This window comes from Microtus pennsylvanicus, chromosome 17, assembly GCF_037038515.1.
Source record: "Microtus pennsylvanicus isolate mMicPen1 chromosome 17, mMicPen1.hap1, whole genome shotgun sequence".
NCBI classification, from domain to species: Eukaryota; Metazoa; Chordata; class Mammalia; order Rodentia; family Cricetidae; genus Microtus; species Microtus pennsylvanicus.
The window spans coordinates 7,074,269-7,092,088 of record NC_134595.1 but is presented as its reverse complement, the minus strand read 5'-3'; the positions used below and the strand labels follow the sequence as shown (position 1 = coordinate 7,092,088).

General features: G+C 38.6%; 1 protein-coding gene across 25 annotated transcripts in view; it reads right to left on the bottom strand.

Moving 5' to 3' along the window:
• Positions 1-17,820, bottom strand: part of Map2 (microtubule associated protein 2) — a 264,833-nt gene that overhangs the window by 185,856 nt on the left and 61,157 nt on the right. For all 25 annotated transcript variants that reach the window (XM_075951221.1, XM_075951224.1, XM_075951222.1 and 22 more), the window contains one exon: positions 1,162-1,212. The gene's annotated coding sequence lies outside the window, so the exon portion shown is untranslated. The remainder of the gene's footprint in view (positions 1-1,161; positions 1,213-17,820) is intronic.

Sequence of the window (17,820 nt, the reverse complement as noted above, 5' to 3'; positions counted from 1 at the left end):
TAAGTATTTCCAGCATATTCAACTCAAAACTATATAAATATACTATAACCTGATTTATAAAGACTTAAAATCATTCTGAGCAAATATTTTGCATTATTTTTCTTTACTAAATACCCCAATACCAATAGATGTAAGTCCAACAAGTTTTATATATTTAATTTCATACAGATTAAAGAATAGAAAAGAACCATTTGTACTTGAAAAATAGAAAAGAGCAAAACTATTACCCTTTCATCTGAGGGAGGAAGGGTGTGTGTATATGTGTTACTGGCAATAAGGAAGTGACATCAGAAATCTGGCCAGAGAAAGTACATATTTACTGTGTGCCTGCTATATTAGGCATTTCAGCTTAAAGAGTTAAATATGGATTCAAAAGGAACATTTCTGGTTAATGTAAGCATGAAGGAAAACCCAGTGTTTTCTTTTAAGTTATTCGTTAACAAAAAGTCCATGCACAGAGCTTAGCAGTGCCTGGTATTCTGATTTTTATGAGCAACAAAAATCTTCATTGCTTTCAGGGCTTAGCTTATCATTTTATTTTTAATTCTGAATTCATTTCTAGAGAAGACATTGCAGATGATGATGAATGGACTCCCAAGACTCCCAGAGTGAGAGTCTTCTGAGGCTCTGTTGTTACTCCACACTCATGGAAACTGCCTTAGAGTGGCCTGTACAAGACAATAATGACACAGAACAAAAGAAGGGGCATCTTAACACTGCGGTGATTAACTAAAGTCTGTGATTCACAATGCACTTTCAACTCTGTTCTCCTTAGGTAATGTATTCTGTGTGAGGACCAAGTGTGGAACCAAATGTGTTTTCCTATAAATTCAGAAAGCAAACCATTCTTTAAAATATAAGCCAGCCTTTGTTTCATTATTTGAAGGCACTGAAACGAGGGTGCTTTTATTTCACCAAAATTTAGCTGGTAGGGTGAAAGAAGTAAACATTCAACAACTAAAGAAATTCTTCTATAAAAAGAGACAGCCCAGAGAACCATGTTTATTAGTAAACCAAGAGCGTGATATATATGGTTTATACTCTAGCCTGCTCTTGGCCACAGTTGGCCAGAATATCTCGAACCATCAAGCTAAAGAGTCAAAAAGCCACAGTAAAAGCTCTCTTCAGCTTGTCCATGATCAATACAAGCAAAGCACTGACCTTGATTCCAGCCAGAAGTCACAATATAGGTCAGATCAGATCAATAAAAATCTGAAAGGAAAAGAAAAAAAAACAGCTCTATTAGATTAAATCAGTCAGATAAGTCAGTCTTTCTTTGTCTGAGGAAGAAACTCGAATCAGACGTTAAACAACTTATTTGTCATGCTCTCAAACATACTGGCTGACACGGATTGCTGTGCAACACACCTTGCTTATGCAGAAATAACATTTTAAATTCAAAGTAATTCTTAGGCTTCATTTTTAAAATGTGTGATAAATGTCAAAATTAGGTTCTATTTTTACTCTCAGCATTTTATGCATTCAAAGAATCCCTAAGCATATAGTCTAAAACACCCACATTCTACCATTTACCATGAAGATTTACTTAATAATAAAATCGACTCATTTGGACCCTGCCTTATACTCTTTACCCACACTACCTAATTCACATGCTGGGATTCCAATACCCAATATGATGGGTACTGGTGACAACTGCATGCTTATAAGAAAGAAACTCAGAAATAAAGAAATTGAGACTACTGTACATAAGAAATGGCAACACAGGAAGTTCCTTTGTTCCTTCTGCCATGTAAGGACAGCAAAGTAGCAGTCATCTATCTACACAGAACCAAACCTCATCGGTCACCGAATTGATGGCCTTGGTCTTTTCAGCATCCTGAGCTTGGGAAATAAATTTCTATTGTTTAGAAGCCACCCCATCTATGGCATGTTTGTTATAACAGTCTGGACTGTCTAAGACACATCTTTAATCTGATTTAATACCCAGAGAAAGTCTGTGGATCTTCAGTCCAGGATCATCAATCAGTCCAAAGGTAGTCAAGGTCAAAGAAGGCAATTTCATTGGCAATTTATCAGTCTTCTCATTGGTCCCCTGTGCATAAGCCTGGCCGTTAAAATATGCTGAGAAGTAAATATGTGGGAAAGCACGCTGTCAGAGGAGATGAACAAAGAGGGGAAATTAAGGAGAAAACATTTTTTCAAAAAGTCTGTGGTGAAAATCGGGCCGTCATCTAGATCAGCTAAGAAAGAACTGAAAAACACCAAGGAGTGAAATTCTCAGCCTGCTTCAAAAAGTATTCATAACAGCATCCCCAGTTAAAAAACAAGCTAGCTTCTAGCAGCTTCTGGGTTAACTGTTGGGAGTTAGCATATACCTACATGCCAGAAACATTTCACCACTAGATATTTAGGCAAAGTCCATGCACTAAGTTAACATCCAACAATAAGGATTTAATGGACAGAACAGCATAAAGTAATATAACAGAGACACTGGTAAGCACCAACAAAACACACCACTCAACATGGAGTTGCTGGTGTTTATTTTAGGGCCTATGAACAGGAGAAGTAATTTATCTAAGAACTAAGGAGGGGCTGATCAGTCAGCTGACATTCTTTTCTATTGTTTGAGAATTTTATACATACATATTATATGTTTTGAACAAATCTAGTCCCCATTTCTTTCCCTTCTGTGCCCCTGCATTACCCCTGTTGAAAAAATTTTAAGAGGACATTATCAGGGGTTTTAAAAAATAATACTCCAGCATGTTTTGGGTATATGGCTAGGGAGGTTCCCAGGACCCACAAGGATGACCCTGGCTGAGACCCTAAAGAATAGTGGAGAGAGGGCCTGATCTTGACTTGCCCTATGGTCAGATTGATGATTATCTTGGATAACCATAGACCCTTTGTCCTACAACAGAAGGAAGCAGAGGCAGAGACCCACATCTGAACACTGCACTGAGCTCCCAAGGTCCAGTTGAAGAGTAGACCTGATCTAATGGGAGCTTGCCAGCTCCAGCTGGACTGGGAAGGAACAAGCATAGGACCAAACTAGTCCCTCTGAATGTGGTTGACAGTTGCAGGGCTGGGGCAGACTGAGGGACCACTGCCAGCGGCACCAGGATTTATCTCCAATGCATGTACTGGCTTTTGGGATCCTGTTCTCTTTGGATGGATACCTTGCTCAGCTTGGATGTAGTGGGGAGGGCCTTGGACCGTCCACAAAGCAAAGTGCCTTACCCATTCTTAGGACTGGATGGGAGTGGGGTGGGAGGGTGTGTCGAGGGAATGGGAGGAAGGGAGGGAGTGGAAATTTGGGTTGGTATATTTTTTAAAAAATTAATGAATTAAAAAATATAATACTTCAGTATGTCGATCTCCATCCCAGACAGCTGACATTTTACTTTGATGCAAAATTCTGTATCTGAATAAAGTCAACATTCCTCCAAGTGTATCATATTTTTTGTTTGTCTTCTGAGACAGTATTTCTGTGTAGCTTTGGAGCCTGTCCTGGAAACTAGCTCTTGTAAACCAGGCTGGCCTCGAACTCACTGAGACCCACCTGCTTCTACCTCCTGAGTGCTGGGATTAAAAACGTGCACCACCACTGCCCGGTTGTGTGTTTTCTATGGCACCAAAGATACTCACAAAGGAAAAGGGAAGAATTTTCAACATAAAAAATAAATATCCATGAGGCACCAATTATGACATCACAGCTTTATAAAGGTAGGTTTATCAAGACATTTGGAGATACATGGCAATACATGAAAATCAATGGGAAATAAGAAATAAGGATGAAAGAATCTAATGTGACTTCAGCGTACGAGAATGAAACAGTCACTAAGAGGGACATGCCCCATTAGTTAGTTACTGTGAGCTTTTCAGAACAAAATAAAAAATATTTTTCTTCTGATTCACATATATTATTATCTCAAAGTATTATTTGAACTGCCAGTATATAAATACTGTGATATTAATTAAATCGAAGGGTACCACATATTGAGAAAATCTAAAATATTCTCTACTAGCTAATTGCTTTCAAAGTCTTAACAGTACACATTCAAAGAAAAGGAGAAATTAAAAATTTGATAAAAGTAGACATTTAAGGAGAGAAAAGAGGTTACAAATATAAGAGGAAACAATGCTAGCAGAGTGGGAAGGAGATTGCCCTCACACAGAAGGGCTGGCTCTATTTGTGGCTGGGCATGTGTGTGACTGCTAGACACGTGCACAATCCTGTGTAAGAGATGGCTAGGATGATACATGCGCACCAGGTAAGGGAACAGGAAATGGGCACTGCATAGATGCGTACATTAGCCATAGTATAGCAGCCATCACGTCCTAGGTACACTGAGGTGGTGGAAAGAGGATCTGAACCAGATTCAAAGATCCATTTGAAAATGAAACAGAGCCCTAAAGTGACAACTTGTACAACACTGTGAATGTACTTAATGTCATAGCACACTTAAAATTGTTAGAGTTAGAAAGACTATGAACAATTGTTCATTTGCTTGTGTTCTTAAATTGACCACACGACAAGAGACACTTTTTACTGAGAATTCCTTAGCATATTAAACATTTCAGTATCTTTAACACCCTTTTAAGTGATTGGAATCTATGTCTTCACTCTCCAATGAATATTTTCATACTAAAAATTAAAAAAAAACCTTGGTTACTTTTCCAGAGACAGTTGGTGAGACAAATAAAATGGGTTGAATTCCATGAGATTGACACAATATTCTAAATTGCCCTCTAGAGTGTCCTCTCACCAACACAACTATTGACAGTTCTGTGGTACCCCCAAATGTCTTGCTAATTTTATGCTCAAGACAGCACAAGTTAAATACAAATGTAAACCACCGGTGTTGTTTCAGGTATGTGGACCCTGTATTTGAACTCACGAACTTAGCAAGGTGCTCAGCACAGAGAGGAGAGTCAATAGTTAATGGGGAATAAACAAATACACTCCATGTCATATTTCTTTGAATCATTGCCAAGTTTTAGAAAATAGTTGAAAACTATTTTTAGTGTTTTGAGGGAACAAAAATTCTACCCTTGTCCATTTGACCTCCACTGAAAGGATAATCCCTATGACAGCAATTTTTGAAAAACTGAATATCCACATACAAAGGAATGAAAACAGATCTTTATCTTCTATCATCCACAATAATCAACCTAAATAGATTAAGAATTTATTTTTCAGACCTAAAAATATAAAACTTGTATAGGAGGAAAATCATAGAGAATAAACTCCTTGGCATTGATATAGAGAAAGCCAGATGACTCCAAAATCTTAAGCAATAAAAGTCAAAAACAGTCAAGTAAAAGGTGCTTGACAACAAAAACAAGATAAGAAGGCAGTCTCAAGGTATAAGAACTCTGCAAGTCACGTGTCTGATAACTGCTTAACATCCAAAATGTGTAAGGAATTCACCAGTTCAACAGCTACAAACAAAAAGCAATTTTCTTAAAAATGAACAAAGGACAAAATAGAATTTTTTTCCAAAAAAAGCATAAAAATGACCAATAAATATGGAATACAGTGCTCAACAAGTTAACCATGGAAATGTAAACCTAAACAAAAATGAGGTATCGTCTCATACCTCCCTGTTATTATGAGTTTGATTAAGGTGATTAAAGACCACAAGTGCTAGGAAGCAGCTGAAGAAAAGAGAAAATGCTATGGCCTGCTCTCTAGTCTCCCCTGTGGGTGTCTCTGTCTCAACACTCTCCTCAGCTAGTGCTGCTGATGTGGGAAGTGGTAAAACCTTCACAGCTGTGGACTAGCTAGTCACAGGAGTGGGATGTAAAGGGCATACCTCCTTGGTTCTGGGCTGAGCTTTCGGCCTCCTGGTTTGTCGAGATATTAGCAAGCAGTGAAACATTCTCCTGTCCCTACAGATACAACTATCACAAGCGTCATGTTTTTCCTTAAACATAGTCCAAATGTATCTTTTTTGCCTCAAGCTGCTTTAGTCAGGTATACCATTATAGAAATAAGAAAGGTAATTGACATGGAACATGTTATTGTCAGTGGAGATGCGAATTGGTATAGGCATTCTAGAAAATAATACACAGTATCCCAAAATTAATTCAAAGTATCATATGACCCAGAAATCTCAAAGCAAATAATATCATTTCCTTCACGATTTCTGCACTTTTGTATTAATAACAGCACTCTTCACAGTATGTACATACATGTGTATATGTGGATATACATGAAGATGTATGGAAACAGCTAAAGTGTTCACTGGAGTAGGATTACACAAAGAACTTTAATGTACATTCTGGAATCTGATACCACCCTGGAAGAGAAATCTGACTTTTTATGGAAACATGAATAAACAAACAAGATATTACACACATGTATATATACACACATACAAAATGTCTCAATTTCATATAAAAAATTAATACAAAAAAGAAAGACAAGTAAAAGAAACAGCTAAACTTATAAAAGGTATGTGGTTGGCAGAGCGGGAGTCTGAGGGCACGGAGAGACGCAACTAAAAGAATACAAAATCACAGTTATTAACGTGAAGAGCAACAGAGGCCTAGTGGACAAAATGGTGACTACAATTGCAGAGCCCAGAGGCCTCCAGGCACGAATAACATATCCCACTCCAGTGACTAGCAGTCTGCAACCATGAACTACAGGATGCAGGGCATGGTAACTACAGTTAGCAATTCCTAGGATGTATGGGACACTTGCTAAGAAGGCAGAACACAAATGCCTTCATAGCAAAGTAGGCAGATAAAAATAAGGCAACACGGAGGAAGTGGCCATGTTAATTTGTCTCAATGTGGTGGTCATTTTACTGTGTAAGTAATACTCTAATCTTACATGCATATCCCAAGACATTATTTTATATACCTTAACTATATACTTGTTTTATTTAAAAGTATGCGATGGAAACATCCTCAGAAGCGAGAGAAACGTTGGCTTTGAGCCAGTGACCCCCAAGCATCCTGTGGGGTTCATCGGTTCATTTGCAGTAGCTTCCTCAGCAGCACTCTGGAACTTTGAAAAAATGCAAACCAGTTATTGAGCAAATAGGCCCAATATAGTGAAGATTTATGGTGCCCTAAGGCACAGCCTTCACAGCGAACATCTGCCGCCTCAAACACACGGGTCAAGACTCTTGTGTAGTATTTTGCTAAACAAAGCCCTGAACATAATTCAAAGAGAATTCTTTTCAACAGGAGTTGGCATCTGCCTTCAGGCAGTTTAATGCATCAGCATATTAAAACCACCATTTTTCTGTCCTCTCTTTCTCCTCTCCCAAAGGATAAGAGAAATACCAGAAAGTAATCTTAGAGAGTCAGTTTTTATAGCTTGTTCACTTGTTCAGACAATGAGAAATATTTTCATGCCCACATTAAATCATACGGTGATGGCCAGTTCATACATAAACAGCATAATAAGCAGATGTGAGCCTGTGTGTACCGCACACTGAATAAAAGCTGGAAACCGCAGGACAGTTACCAACTAATTAGCAAAATCAACCATCCCCTGAAAGCCACTCTGCTACCTCTTCTGTGTTTTTGTCTTGTAAAAAATCACACTAGATTTTTGTTGCTGTTATTTGTTTGTTCCTAGATCCCGATCAAAGTTTTCCTTCCCTCCCCTTTTCCCAGTTCCTTCCCTTCCCTTCCCTTTACCCACCATATCCAGTCCTCCCCCACTGTTTCCCTTCAATACAGGTAGGTCTCCCTGGACACCAGCCAGTCAAAGTACATCAAGTTGCAGTGAGACTAGGCTCCTCCTTGTCTATTAAGGCTGGATGAGGCAATACAGCAAGAAGAATGGGTCCCAAAAGCAGGCAACAGAATCAGAGACATCCCAACCCTGTTGCCATTATTAGGAGTCACACTGTGACATGTGCACAGAGTGCATTGGTCAGTTCCATGCAGGTTCCCTGGTTGTCGGTTCAGTCTCTGTGATCCCCTATAATACAGGGCTAGCATAGCCCAAGTTAGTTTGTTCTGTGGATTTTCTTCTATTTCCAACAACTTCTTTTGTAAAGTGGCCTTCTGGGTTGTAGTTTGTTGAAACTCACTTCGGGAATGTTGAAATTATAAAGCATTAAAAATCAATTTTATTTTTAAATTGGAGTGTTTTATTTCTTTGTGATGTATGTCTTTATTTTCTAGAATTTGTTTTTATTATTTTTAATTTTATGTTTGTCATAGGTATATGCACAGGAGTGCAGATGCCTGAAGAGGTTAAAGGTGTCAGATCTTCCTGAGCTGAACCTACAGGCGGTTTTCAGATGCCATCTGCTGTGGGTTCTGGGAGCTAAACTTAGTTCTTCTAAAAGAATAGTACATGTTACTACTCACTGAGCAATCTCTGCAACGCCATAACCCTTCTTTTGGCATGACAGAGTAGTTTGAAAAACAAGCCTTGTTTTGCATTTTGAGGATCCAATATTCTTTCTCAGTAAAGAGTTTATTTAAAAGAATCCACTGGTGTAGAGGTGGTTGTAGGAAAAAAAAGACTCTGATACATAGCAGAATATGCCAATTTTCATTAATAAATATCAGCAAAGGTATCCGAGGAAAAGGGGATAGGGATGAAATTCTGTTGTGTGGATAAAGATTTCCAGGGAACTAGAACTGTTGTCTACGGGTAGACAGGATGAAGCTAGACTGGATGGCATAGTAGGAAAATCAAAGTAAAAGTGGAAGAGACAGGAGATGAGATGGAGGAAGGAGATGGGACAGGCCAAGGAAACATTTAGAAGCAGTTTAGAAGCATACCCACAGATCTACCTGATGATTAAAATATAAAAGAAGAAGGAGAAGGCAAAGGCAGAGAAGGAGAACAAGAAGGGGAAAGGGAAGGGGAAAGAAGAAGAAGAAGAAGAAGAAGAAGAAGAAGAAGAAGAAGAAGAGGAGGAGGAGGAGGAGGAGGAGGAGGAGGAGGAGGAGGAGGAGGAGGAGGAGGAGGAGGAGGAGGAGGAAGAAGAACTGAGTGAACAGCTATACTGGATTTATAACTTTCGCCCTCCATCTTAGGAAGCTACATATAAAATCTTTAATTTTATAGGCTAAAATGAAACACTGGGAGTTTATTTCATTAGCAGAAATAGATAAATATAAATATAAAGCAGATAATATATATAATATAAATATATATACATACATATATATGGTTATCTTTGTATGTCTTGACAAAACACAGGGGCTTAAAGAACAGAATTTTATTCATTGAAGTTCTAGAGGGGGGATTCAAAAGATCAAGATACCAGCATGATTGGGCTCTGGCAAAGATCCTCTGCCTAAGTGGTCAACATCTATCGATCTGTCTTAGATTTAGAAGAAAGATATGGAATGAGTGGAACAGATCAGATAGCTTTTTCTCCCCTTCTTTGTCCAAGGCCAAGGATTCCACTGGACTTGGTCCTCACATTGTGGATTCACTTCATTAACCACCTCCTAAGATCTCTAGTTCTAAATAACAGTCGCATTGGAGGGTTAGGACTTTAACAAATGAACTACAAGATGTAACTTACAAGATATGAGGAACGACAAGACAAGGGTGTGTCACAAAGGTATGTGACAGGGAAAAGAGTTCCAGAGAATTCTGAGAGTCTGAGACCAATACCCAGTGAGGTAGTGGCATATTTAGACCAGAAGACAGAAGTATTATTGGGTTCTAGACAAGTCTTTATTACATACAAGAAGGTTAAGTTTCTGGCAGAACTATAAAGGAAAGATATCCATCAGACAGACCACATGAAGGGAACAATGTTGTATGATATGAAAGAGAGTGAAATTTTACTTAATATGAAACAAGACAGTGGGGATTTAATGTGGGTAAGACAACATTAGCATAAAATAAGAACTGCATGTTTATCTGGTAATCTAGCTGTCTATATAGCCAGTCCCCATAATTGTGTACTTAATCTTGTTTTGCCTTGACAAGTAAGTGCAACATTTATAGAGCCCTGGCTGTTTGTAAGCCAGAGAGTTGCTAATCAATGCCATATCCTGGCTCTCCAAACACTGGGGTGCTCTAGGTTAGCGTCCCAGCAAATGTATGTTTGTTTCCAGGCACTTAGTCTGCTACATGCCACAAAGACAGAGTCTATTAATGTAGAATGAGTCACTCCCTAGAGAAAGAGGCTGAGTCATGGCCACTCCAGCTAACTTCACCTTTAGACACTATTTGTTATATAAAACAAAATTGTAGGAAGCCGGGCTCCAGGTTTGACTCTTAATGGAATGTTCTGTACTCTAACATGCTTGCTGTAGCTGCCACAACAAAGTCTGGAAATGGAAGTTAAAGTTTTAGAAGACCCATTGCATGATGGGTAATTGCACCCAATTCATCTACTGTCAAAACACAGAAGATTGAAAGAAAATAACTTTGAATGCTTAAATCATGAGAGGTTTAAATGAAAATGAGAATGCTAATTCTAATACAACAAAATAATCAGAAAGGAGGAAAAGATATTTCATATAATCTGAGTATTGCACAGAGAAAGACAAATACCTAATTGTCTTAATCCTTACACAGCAGATGCGTTTACTATCATTATCTCCAGAACAAAACCATAACATTTTAAAACTATATAAAAATTAATGTTATGGTATCTTCTAAAATAATGAAGATTCCCAACTAATACTACACAATTATTGCCCTCTCTTCCTCCCTCCATTCTTCCCTGCTTCCCTCTCTTCTGTCTCTCTCTCTCCCTCTGCTCCTTCCCCCTTCTTTCCCCTGCTTCTTTGCATGTACAAACATGCTTGTCTGGGCACATGTTGGTGTGAGTGTGGGAGTGCATGTATGCATGTGGGCATGTGGAGGTAGGAGGTCAACCTCTACTGTTCTTCTAGAGCACTGTCTACCTTTTTTTTTTTTCAGACATGGTTTTCATTGGTCTGAAGCTTGTGGAATAGCCAAAGCTGATTGGTGAGCAATCAACACTAGAGTTTCAAGCATGTTTGCTAACATACCCAGTTTATGTATGAGTCCTGGGGATTAAACTCAGGTCTTCACACTTACACAGAAAACACTTGGTTGATTTTATACTCCCAGCACACAAATGTCTTCTATTAACCAGCTAACTATCATTTACTAAAGAAACACTTTGCTGACATTTAAGAATCTATGTACAAAATTACTCTAGACAGTCTCATGATGCGCTTGCTTTCCTTCACTTTTACTTTTATGTCTAATGATGTTCAGTGTTAATATATAGAGTGTGTGTGTGTGTGTGTGTGTGTGTGTGTGTGTGTGTGTGATCTGTAAGGAACAATTAATGAAAAATGAGGTCATGAATCAGAAAGAGAGAGGAGGAATATAAGGGATGGTTTGGAGGGAGGAAAAGGAAGGGAAACGTGATATAAATATATTTTAATCTAAAAATAAAAGAAATAATTTTAAAACAAAAATGGAAAAGAAGTTAATTTGAAGGTGGAGGGGGTGGGAGACATAGGTGAGGAGTAGGTGGCTCAGTGTAATGATAATACATTGTTAGTATGCGTGTATAAAACACCCAAAAGAATTACTAAAAATATTATTTAAAAAACCCCACAGAACTGGGGAAGTCAGCAGCACATCTGAGTTATGCTGTATCCTGTAGACAAGAAAATATAGTTGAGTAATGAGTCTATAAAAGCAACAACCTGATTTTTAACAGCACGAAAACCTACTCATTCTCTCTAATAGTTAGCCTTTAAGGATCGAAGGGTTTTGAAATCATTTTATAAGAAAGAGAATAAAGTGAGTGCATCCCTTTATCGAATGTGTTTGGTGTAACTCCTGAGTTTACAACTGCGCTTTGTAAAACGCAGGGACTATGAGACAGACATCAGGAAGAGCATGCCTCTGTATCTGAAATCTAACTGAAATCACAACCATTTTTACAGTTAAAGCACTACCTAGATTTCCTCCAGTTCAGAATTTATGCAGTCTTCTAGACCTGCTAAAACAATATCGCATCATGTGACCGCAGCTTGAATTTCAAGGGGATATACAATTACATCCAATCTTAGTCGAGATGCAAATCTTTTCCCCAAATTTCTAATTTCCTGAAAATCCCAATAAGATTCTAACAAGGCAAACTCACACATTCCACACATTGCTAGACTGAGGTGTCTTCACCAGAAACATTCTTTTGGGTTACTCTAGGTATATTTAAGGCCTACCAATGTTTCTGTTAAATTTGATTTCTCAAAATAGCTAAAACTAAAAATTACCAAGTCTTCTGAAGGGCATAGAAAGGTTGTTTTAAGTACTATTTATGTGAAGAACCTTTTTATCCATTTTAGTATTCTCATGACATCTCATTACATGGAGAAGGGTCCACAAAATGGACAGCTCCCCCCCACTGCACACATTTCCAGGGGGAAGTCCTACACGTGAACCAAACAGAGCTGCAGCAAAAGTTAAACATTCAATTTCCTCCAAAAAAGCTATAGGAAAAATGTTTTTAAGGTCCAAAGAAAAAAATTACTTTATAAAATTACTTCAAAATATATTATACACACACGCACAGGCAGACGAGAGAGAGGGAGGGAGGGAGAGAGGGAGGGAGGGAGGGAGGGAGGGAGAGAGAGACAGAGAGAGACAGAGAGAGAGAGAATGAGAACAGTTTAAATGAAGTTATGCCATGCAGAGTGATGCCACAGGCTAGGTAACAACAACCACAGTGTCAGGCACAGGGAATCTCCTTCCAGTTGTTTGCCAGGGAAGTACAAGAGACTCCTAAAACAATATAGACTATTGCTACTGACCTTGCTTGTCTCCCAGAACTTGAAGGCAAGATGCTTTTGTGAAAACACTACACACCAGATACAGGACTGGGAGAAATTCAACTGGAACTGACTTGGAAGCTTCCTCCCTGAGGACCAGCTCTTATTAGATCAAAAGGGAGAAGAGCAGTCAATAGTCAGGTCAACTATGAAGCCCACAAAAAACAATATGACTGGATCTGAAAGAAATCCCTAATAGTGTAATAAGGATACTTTTTTATCATGGGGAGAAACTAACCGTTGTTTAACAGGAATTAAGAATAAAAGTAGATAAAATTCATGCCTGGTACTCTAAGACTAGTAAACTAACCACAGCTATAGAGGTTATAGATCCCAGAGCAAAAATCACTGCTGCCATTTTCCTGAAACGTTATCATTTCTAAGTGCATTTTAGATACTTATTTTTGTGGCCGCAGAGAAACATGGCTCTTACCCCTCATATAAGAAGCACCTATTTGCAACAGGTAGCAAATATTACAGAGATCCAGAACTGGTCAAAAGACAGAGAATAGTGACATGAGGTACTCGTCTCCAAGTGACACATCTCCAGTCTGACCCCTACACCTAAGGCTCAGAAAACTTGTCGAAGAGGGTGCAGAAAGACTGTGAAAGTCATAGAACCAGAAGATTTGCTGTTAGGGCATTCTAGACATGTCACAAAAGCTGCACCCATCAACTCTTAAAAAATATGATTGTCTAAACAAGACCTTCATGATGAGAACATAAGTCAATATGCCAAGGTTGATGGGAGGGTTTTCACAAGGCCCTGCCTTAGATGAAGACTGAGAGGCAATCAATGGCTATCGAGAGGGGGAGAATCAGCCTTTTTATGTTCTGGGCACCTTGTTAGGTCATCCAATCCCAAATGTATATATGAGCATCACTGAATGGACTTGACAGATTTTCTTTATGTATATGTATGTATATATGCAGTTAAATAACTAAGAAGGGTTATGAATTTGAAAGGGAGTGGGAGATAATGGGAGGAGATAAGGGAAAAGGAGAAGGAAAGATGCAAACACAGTATTCATATATGAAATCAAAATATATAAAATAAGGAAATTAAAAAGCATTTCTTCTGAGTTGAAAGCAATAATGTGGGATCCAAGTTATATTTTATTTCCTTGGAATCCATTATCCCTCACCATTACAAGTCAATGACTAATCCTTTGGTCTTCTCCACAAAGAGCACTGATCAATTAACCAGGGCTCGTAGCTCACAGACTGTAGACCAACAGTTAGGGTGCCTGCATGGGGCAGATATAGGGCCTCTACAGATGTGTGAGAATTGTGTAGCTTGGTCTATTTGTGGGACTCCTAGCAGGGGGAACAAGGCTTGTCCCTAACACTTGAACTGGGTTTGGGAACCTAGTTCCTACTTCAGGTTGCCTTGCCCAGACTTAATACAATAAGAGGTGCTTAGTCCCACCTCAACTAAACATGCCATGCCATGTTTTATTGACACCCACGGGAGTCTGTTTTCTTTCTGAATATAAACAGAGGAGGAATGGATAGGGAAGGCAGAGGGGAGGCAGGGGGAGAGAACTGGAGGAGAGGAGGGAAAGGAAACTGCTGTCAGGATATAAAATAAATGGAAAAATTAATTAAAAACTTATTAAAATGGGCAATGTGTAATTAAAGGAAATATACTCAGTGGTATATTTACAATTTAAAAAATCACGAATCTAAAGTTACATGTAAAATGTTAGAAATGATTAAATATGCAGCTTATTCTCAGTTGTCCACCTTACAGAGATTCGAATGTCATGCAAGAAAGAAATCGTGCAGATAGTAAGAAAAATAAATGGTCCAATGCTTGCTATTTCATTCAGTAAAATGTTCCCCCAAAAGTTTCCAAACTTTTGATTACAAAACATGTTACAGAATATAAATCTTATAATCTGTCCATAATGAATTGATTATCTCTTCTTCTTTGGAGAAAGCACAGAATGATTGACCATACATCACTGATTAAGCTCTTGCTTAATCTGCTAAGTATATCAATCTTCAAGCAGTACACAGAGAAGAAAGTAAGCTGACAGCAGGCAGGCAAGGCCAAAACTCTGTTGCATTGGACTCAAAAGAGCACGGCTCAATGAGCATAGAGAGCAGGTTATTCTGTTACTGCTGGGAAGACACAGCAATCGACGGACCTAGCATCAGCACAACAGACTAATTCCAGGACTGGCAGCATGGGGGAAAGTGAACGAGGGCCATCTCTCTGCAACAAGCAGCCGAGTAACCCAACTCCCTTGTGTGTTTGTCACAACGACTCTCACACGTATGCCTGCCATGGCATTTCTATCTGCAGGAATCTCGCTGGCCTTTAGCAAAAGGGACAGCAGACTTCAATTTCTTATTTGCTATTAGTTAAGAAGAGATGTTCATATCTTTTGAAGAGATCTACTTCTTATCCAATGTAAAAAAAAAGACATCCAAATTATTTAAAACAAAACAAAATAAACAAACAAGAAACAGATTAGGTGAATATTTGCTTATATTGGTAATTTCCTCCAAAAAACTCTCGGAGAAAAGTGCGGTAGAATGATACATCAAAGGAACAGCCTTCCAGCGTGGGAAGATAGCTTAGTCCTTAAACTGCTCGCCTTACAAACAGAAGAGAACTTTAGTTAAAGCCCCCAAATCCACATTCTATAAAAGATGGATACTGAGATATGCATTCTTAACCCCAGTGCTGGGGAGTCACAGAGAGGCAGACCGCCGGGGCTCTCTGTCTATCCAGTCTAAACTCACTGCATGAGCTCAGCCTGTGAGAGCAAATGTCTTAAAACCAAAAGGTATGTGATGCTAAAGGAACGACATTCTGAGCTGTCCTATGGCATGTCCTACATGCATGTGTAAACATTTACACACATATATTCATGGATGTATACACACAAACAGATACACAGGCACACAGAGACACACAGACACAGGCACAGACACAGACACACATACTATCTTCGGCTTCCTAGCAATAAACTATGAAATTAGTGACCACAATACTATTGACCCCACATAGTAACAGTAAGCATTTGCTGCTTACCAAGGAAGCCTATTTTACTCCAGTGCACTATAAGGAATGTCAGGTTTCTACAACAGCCAACATAAATGGCAACCACAAAATCCTTTTGCCCAGTGTGTTTTTTTTTCTATTTTTCCCTCCTTAGGAAATTCAAGGAGGTTAGCACTGTTACCCTTATTATGTAGAAATATGAAGCCAAGTTTCGGGAGATTGCAGTAATGCCACACAGTGGCCTTAACTCATCATGAATACAGTGCCGTCTGACTCCTGCTCTCTCTAGGGATCATGACTTGGGTAAAACAAACAGAATGGGAGAAACTGGAGCATCATCAATCTTCTGGAATAATCAATCTTCCAAGGTCCCGAAGAAAATCTCTCCCAGCTGTCACCCACCTTCCAGCCGCCTTTTCCATTTGATCTTTCCTTCCACGAAAGGATGGAAGAAAGCAAAGGGTGTGTCCTTCAGACGAAGCACGCTGTTACAGTGCGGACACCTTTGAAAGGCTACCACCGCTCCAGCACTCTCACAAGCAAAACAGCCAATTAAGACACCGTGGCCGCCAATTTTAAAATGCATTTTTTCTTGTATATGACATAAACCATATAGGTAGACTGCACCAGCAAAATGCAACAGGTAATTTCTGTCAAAGGGCAAATGCAGAAAGAGTATGGGTGGCAGTGACCAAATGAGCAAAAAAACAAGACACACCTTTAAACAATGGCATATTTGTCTCCATGTGGATTAGTAATGTGTTCTGAAATATAACACACATATATTCTATACAGTCAGGAAAATATTGACAAACCATAATGGGTATGACATTTCCTCCCTACAATGTTAGTAAGTGAATCTTAAATTAAGTTAAATACTCAAAACCAGAGTCTCAGATTAGGTTTGCAGCTATTAAATTTCTATCAATAATTTACTCTTAACAGAGAGCCATAAGGACATGCTCATGTTCTTTTTTCTAATTCATCACTTTATTAACATGCTTTTATTTCAAAAATTTATAACAAGTACACGGAAGTCCACCCCTACCCTTTTGATAATATGCTAAAGTTTAGAAAAAACATAGACAACTCAATATGCTAGACCACAGCCATGGGGTACATCAGCATTAAAATGTTTTACTGCACTTTATTTATTTACTTTTAAATGTGTATTAGTATTTTACTTGTGTGTTTGTGTGTGTGTGTGTGTGTGTATATATATATATATATATATATATATATATATATATACACAAAGGAGTGAGAGCGTGCAAACATGAACACATGAATATGCATGTCTAGTACACATGGAGGTATGAGGAAGATGTTTGATCCCCTGGAATAGAAATTAGCGATAACTGGGAACTTCCATGAAAGTGTTGAGAATCAAACTGGAGCCCTGTATAAGAGCAATGAGCATCTTAACCACTGAGGCATTTTTTCACCTTTATACTATCAATATTTTTAATGGCATACAAACAAACAAAAATTTAAGGTAGTTGTTACAAATGAAAATATCCTAGGCCGTGTACTTTAATCTTGAGGTTGTTTGAAAATGTCTGGGCCATGGATTTCTTTAACCTTTAGGATGGAGATAACAATGCTTGTTCCCCGGTGTTATTTGAAGATTGAGATAATGTATGTTAAAAGCATAGCAGACAGCTTAACTCACAATGAGGGCTCAGTTTTTTATTTTACCATACACTTGCAAAAGTTCTCTGCCTCAGAGGCTGTAGAAATGGCTCAGCAGCTAAGAGCACATGATGCTCTTTCAGAGAACCTGAGTTCAGTCCCTAAGATCCATATTGGTGTCTCACAACCACCTATAACTCCAGTTCCAGGGGATCCAGGGAATCTGATGTTTATGCATTCATTTACACATGCACACACGTGGGCACACACATATACAAATATTTTTAAAATAATGAAAACAATTATTTTTAAAAAAATCACTAACTTCTGTGGTTGACAATGTGTTAACCCAAACTCATACTGGCAGGTGGGGAAATTGCCATAGTTTGTTTTTGTTTTTCTGTTTCTTTAAAAGGGCTTCTCCATGCAGCCCTGGCTGTCCAGGA